Raw genomic sequence first — 6,625 nt, forward strand, 5'->3', positions numbered from 1 at the left:
CATTGTAGCAAAGTGTCATTTCTTCAGTGTTGTCACATGAAAAGATATAATAAAATATTTACAAAAATGTGAGGGGTGTGCTCACTTCTGTGAGATACTGTATATATATTGCTGGTGAAGGGTGTGACCAAAGCTGCTCCAGCAGGACAGTAATTCTCCAGGGCAGTACCAGGAATACAGAGAGCCAGGGAGGTGCCAGCAGTACAGGAGTCCAAGACAGAGCCAGCAGTACAAGAAGCCAGGGCAAAGCTGGCAGTACAGGGAACCACCAGGTTGGCGCTGGTGTCACAAGGCTATTAGTTCAGGAGCAGCCTCTTTGGCTGTGACGAGGGAGCTAGGGAAACTGGAGTTAGGAATGGCCTCCGTGACCATGACAAAAGAGCTAGGGACTCTGGAGTCAGGCAAGGCTTCTGTGATGATGACAAAGGAGCTAGGGACACTGGAGTCAGGAATGGGCTCCTTGGCTCTAACGAAGGAGATAGCGACACTGGAACTAGGATCATTTGAGGTAGGAACAGTCTCTGCAGCTGTGATGGTGGAGTCCACACCCCTTCCAAAAAATTTTCTTAGGAGGAGCTAATGATGTGTGTGCAGCCCCCACACACAGGATAACTAGAGCTATCACGGACAGCGTTGCGGCCTCTGGAACTTGAGCAGGCTCCTGGCTGAGCTCTGGGACATGCTCTGGAGAGGAATCTAAAGCAGACTTTTAACTTGAGAACCGGTGTATGGAAATGTTTTTCAGAGCTGTCTTGACAGAGATGACAGGAGGGTCAACCAAATTTTGCTCCCAGGCCCATACTCTTGTCCAGGGTCCAAAGTTCACTTTCTTGACACCCCCATCTCACAGGCTGGATTGTTTAGCAACACTGTCGAGGACTTCGCTAAGGAGTTCTCTTTAGCAGACGGAGACAATTAAACACTTCTTGCCTCAGTGTGATGTTTCTTCCACCAAGCCGCTGGGTGCTGCCTCATCGTCTGCTCGTTGTCGAGGGTGTCCTCCTGTTGCCTGCTCCATTGGAAGGTGACACCCTAGTCTCATTGTCTGCAGCTAAACCCTCCAAGCGGCAGCCAAAGCCTCCCTGAGACAGTCCACCTGGAGATGGAGGGAACTGCTCTTTTTCAGGAGATGGTGAAAGCGCCGCTCCTTTCTCCATGGAGGGCCGAGTGGAGAATCGTTTGTTGACCCAGCCCTCGCACTGCTGTGTCCATGTTTGTGCCTTGCGCATCTATGTGGACCATATGCAGTGTTTCAGAACATCTGCGCAGCTCTTTGTCTGACACCTGACTTTGTGTGTGAATGCCTTGTTGGTCAGCCCCTGCATATGGTCTTGTGCTCCGCACTTGGATTCCTGGTTTGGTAATCTTGTGCATGTATTTTTCCATAGTGTACACTGTGTCTTTCCCTTGCAAAAGCTTTTCCCTTGCAAATACCTCTATTTTGTTCTTCCAGTTGGTAGAACACAGTTGCAGACCATCTCCATACATTGTTACTGTCATCTGTCAGTTCGTATGTAGTTCTCCACAGTTTTCTCTGATTATGTTTTCCCTTTCACGGTCACGCTTTCCACAGTGCTTTGTCGTAAATCAGAGAAATCTGAAATTACTTCAGTGTTTTTAGGAACAGTATGGACTGCTTGTCTGTCCCACGTTACAGTAGACTTTGTTGCCTTACATGGGGTCCTGGGAAGGGCCATTGGTTGTGGCGCTTTCCATAGGGAACGTAAAGTCGAATGTGATTAAATTAAAGGGAACATGTCGGTTACTGTTGTAACTCTCGTTTCTTGAATGAGAGAATGGAGATGATACGTCCCTCATGCCACAACCGCGGGCCAACTGTGGGGTGCCGGGATCCCATCTCGGCTCCTCAGCTGTAAATCTGAGGTGAGTGTGCTGCCGACTTCCTTATATACCCCATGGGTCACAGGGAGGAAATTTGGCATGCAAATCTCACCAACCACAGTTCATTGGCTCTTTCTCTTCTTAACTGAAGGTTATTGGGGTTTCCAAGCATGACCCTATACATCAGGATCAATGTAACATCTCTGTTCCCTCATTCAGGGAACAAGGGTTACAGCAGTAACTGAGACGATCCACAGGTGGCCAACACATACTCCACAAAGTCCACAAACATTCCCCGAGGATCATCGGTGGGCAGGTGTGCCCTCATCTGCTCAAGCCTGGCGTGGTAAAATCCGCTTAACGAGTGGTCAGGAAACAAAGTAAAGCAAGACACTAAAAAATCCCTCATGTGGTCGTCAAGGGATCTCCACCACTGCCAGGGGCGGATTTAGTGATTTGGGGGCCCCAGGCAAAATATATGAATGGGGCCCTATGTATTTGCACACATTTACAAATTTAGCCTTGAGGTTCTTTTTTTGTTGTGATGCTTGCTGCTGCATAATGGTGCCCCACAGTTGTGTCCAATGTTTCTACATTTTTTCATGTACATGCTATAATGGCTTTCTTTCATGTTGTAGACCACGAAATAGCAATTGATTTACAGTTTTCACAAAAACAAAATAAATTATAAAATGATAAACCTCACAATTGAGCCTTTAAACCATTTTTTAAGAAAAGCGAGTCAGAAGTATAAATTATGATATTAATCTCAAACAGGGTTAAGAGGGTGGATTTTCGCATTGGTCTGAACAAAAACTGCAGATGGGATTATTGAAAATGTACATTGATTCTCTGCCAGCAGAAGGCGCTTTTGGAACATCAGAAATACAGCGGTTTCTCCGGTAACGGCTATAAACAAAGCAGCGCTGCTCATTAACGCTACATTATCAGATAAAATGAAAATGCAATTGAAACCTTTCTGAAGACAGTTGGTTCCCTTCAGAGATTCATTCATGTAAAAACTTGAATTAGTGAGAATGAGAAGTGTGAAAAAATATAGCCTATATTGAGGAGGAAAGTCCACTGATGACTGTGATGAGTTACCAGCGTAAGCCTGTGTGCCAACGGCTGTCTAATTCTAAACTTTACAATTATATCAACCAAACAAGTAACTGCGTATGCGTCCTCTACTTGGGTTCTTATGAATAAGTAGCAGCATTTAAAACAATATACATATAAAACACACTGTTGCTCAATGTTTAATGACAGCTTCAGATACATGATATTTTCATTTGCTACAAGCAGGATACACGAGAAGTGTGTTCAACCTGGACACGCAGACGGTTGTCGTGGTGATAAACACTGTAAACAGCAACCATTCGCGTGTCCGCGCTTAATGCGCATTTCGTAGATGAAAAGCATTTTAGGGGGCCCTTGGCTTTTGGGGGCCCAAGGTGGTTGCCTACCTTTGCCTAATGGGTAAGTCCGCCTCTGACCACTGTTCCAAGAAGAGCAAACACACCGCAGGCAAGTCTAGATTTGTTGTGGGTTTCTGGTATTCTGTCACATTGCTGAGTTAAAACACTCACTGGAGGCCGGAATCAAAGTCCAGGGAAATTTTATTTAAATCCAGAAAAACAGAGAATCAGAGGAGAAACAACACAACACAATAACTAAAATATGACTAATACCAGAACAAAGACTAAGGAGAAACAGCGAGTATAAATAGTGACACCAAACGAGTGAACAAAATAATGCAAACCTGAACTGAGCACTCAAATCAATGTGTAACTATGGTAACAAGCTGACAAGGAAACTGAGAGGACCAAATTGATTAACATAGTAGAAAATCAACTGTAAAAATCGAGCATGAACAGATATGAAAAAAGTGTCCAAAATCACTACACTAAAAAAATAAATAACAGGAACATGAAAAAAAAAAAAACACTTTTGATGAATTATAGTAACTTTTTTTCATGAAAATGTTTGTGTACTGTACATACAGAAATTGAGGTATTGGCAAAATTTTACCTGTAGTAAGTCCGTCTGGCCACTATAACCTTTGGAATATGAAAAAACCCTTTTGGTGAATTACTGTAATTATTTTCATGAAAATATGTGTGTACTGTACATACAGTAAGGGAGGTAATGTCAAAAATTCACCTGTAGTAAGTCAGTCTGGCCAGTAGAGACATACTACAACCTTTGGAAAGTGAATAAACCTTAGTGAATTACTGTAATTATTTTCATGAAATATTTGTGTACTGTATGAACAGAAAGGGAGGTAATGTCAAAAATTCACCTGTAGTAAGTCAGTCTGGCCAGTAGAGACCTACTACAACCTTTGGAATATGAAAAAAAAAAACATTTTGGTGAATTACATTAATAATTTTATAAAATATGTATGTACTGTACATACAGTAAGGGAGGTATCGGCAAAATTTCAGCTGTACTAAGTCATTCTGGCTGCCAGGAACCTACTACAATCTATTGAATATGAAAACACCCATTTGGTGAATTACTGTAATTATTTTCATGAAAATATTTGTTTACTGTATGTACAGTAAGGGAGGTACTGGCAACATTTCCCAACATTTTGGTGAATTATATTAATAATTTTATAAAATATGTATGTACTGTACATACAGTATCGGCAAAATTTCAGCTGTACTAAGTCATTCTGGCTGCCAGGAACCTACTACAATCTATTGAATATGAAAACACCCATTTGGTGAATTACTGTAATTATTTTCATGAAAATATTTGTTTACTGTATGTACAGTAAGGGAGGTACTGGCAACATTTCACCTGTTGTAAGTCTGACTGGCCACCAGGAACCTACTAAAACATTTGGAATATGGAAAAAATAAACCTTTTGGTGAATTACAGTAGGTTTTTTTCTAAACATTTTTGATTACTGTATGTACAGTAAGGGAGGTATTGGCAAAAATTCAGCTGTAGTAAGTCAGTCTGGCCAGTAGAGACATACTACAACCTTTGGAATGTGAAAAAAAAAACAACAACAACTTTTTTTGTGAATCACTGTAATTATTTTCTTAAACTTATTTGTGTGCTGTAAGTACAGTAAGGGAGGTATTCACAAAATAAGTCCGTGTGCACACTAGGCATGTACTATAACCCTTTTAAATATGAATTTGAATTAATTATTTGACTTCGTTTTGCAATGTGAGATGAATTTGCAGACCGTCCCTAAAGCACCCTTGGCGAATATGCAGCGAATATAAAACCTAAAACTAACTTCACAGCGCTCAGTAACGCTCTTTAACGCACGACTGCGAGTGTAATAATGTTCAGCCTATCAGCATATATATATATACTGTTATTTGTGATTTAATAATTAATAGTTTTTTGTATTATGGTCATTTGGAATATGGAAAAAATAAACCTTTTGGTGAATTACAGTAGGTTTTTTTCTAAACATTTTTGATTACTGTATGTACAGTAAGGGAGGTATTGGCAAAAATTCAGCTGTAGTAAGTCAGTCTGGCCAGCAGGAACCTACTACAACTTTTGGAATATGAAAAAAAAAACAACAACAACTTTTTTTGTGAATCACTGTAATTATTTTCTTAAACTTATTTGTGTGCTGTAAGTACAGTAAGGGAGGTATTCACAAAATAAGTCCGTGTGCACACTAGGCATGTACTATAACCCTTTTAAATATTAATTTGAATTAATTATTTGACTTCGTTTTGCAATGTGAGATGAATTTGCAGACCGTCCCTAAAGCACCCTTGGCGAATATGCAGCGAATATAAAACCTAAAACTAACTTCACAGCGCTCAGTAACGCTCTTTAACGCACGACTGCGAGTGTAATAATGTTCAGCCTATCAGCATATATATATATACTGTTATTTGTGATTTAATAATTAATAGTTTTTTGTATTATGGTTTTGAAGTATAGGAATTAGTGTTATTTTTTCGAAGCCTGGTTGCCATGGAAGATCTGTCCGTTTCAAATAGTCTTTAAGTGCGGTGTTAATATTTTTTAAGCTACATAACCACCATGTACGGTAACGTTGTGATTTTTTTCTAGACATTTTCCCCAGCTGTATGGAAACTGGCGTACTAATTAGACTTTACAGAGATCAGCTGCGCGCACACATCACCAACTCACACCGGCAACACTAAATCGGCAATCGAATCCTAAGCAGGCTAGTCAATACTTCCTCGAACGAGTAATGTGTCCTAACGTTTTCAGGGCACACTTAATTAAATGCTGGAACTGGCCAGTGTCACTTCGGATCTTGAGATCAAGAATGAAAATGTTGAACCTTACTTGTGCTCAGAGAGGAAATCACTCCAGCGCTTCAGCTCCTGACACCTGCTCAGGCACTTTGTTTGTCTTTCAAACACTCAAGAAGATGTAAATATCGTTCCGCTTTACAGCTTGGAAAGAGCGAAGTCTTAACAATTAAGGTATCATACTTTTCGTACAAAATCGCCGTAACGCAACGTATGCGCGATGTGCGGTCAGCACTGATATGACGTATTCATAGGTGTTCCCCTCACTAGCAAACCAGGTCACAGGAATGTGGACAGGCAGGGGACTGACTAACATTATATTTACAGTTTAAATTATTGGGTAAATGTTTTCTCTGAGGTTAACACACACTGTGAAATGGTAAACACACGGAGCATGCACACACACAGTTTGAACATCTCTGACCAAATTTCATGTCTATGGGTCACGAAGTTATCAGAATTAGCTTTATTCGCCAAGTGTGCGCAAACACGAGGCTTTTGTTGTGTTTTTTTTA

General features: G+C 40.7%; 1 protein-coding gene across 1 annotated transcript in view; it reads right to left on the bottom strand.

Moving 5' to 3' along the window:
* Positions 1-6,331, bottom strand: part of LOC107730080 (anoctamin-1-like) — a 43,066-nt gene extending 36,735 nt beyond the window's left edge. The window contains exon 1 of the mRNA XM_016540812.1: positions 6,145-6,331. The gene's annotated coding sequence lies outside the window, so the exon portion shown is untranslated. The remainder of the gene's footprint in view (positions 1-6,144) is intronic.
* Between the last annotated feature and the right edge of the window lie 294 nt (positions 6,332-6,625).

Source organism: Sinocyclocheilus rhinocerous, unplaced genomic scaffold, assembly GCF_001515625.1.
Source record: "Sinocyclocheilus rhinocerous isolate Xijiao unplaced genomic scaffold, SAMN03320098_v1.1 scaffold878, whole genome shotgun sequence".
Taxonomy (NCBI): Eukaryota; Metazoa; Chordata; class Actinopteri; order Cypriniformes; family Cyprinidae; genus Sinocyclocheilus; species Sinocyclocheilus rhinocerous.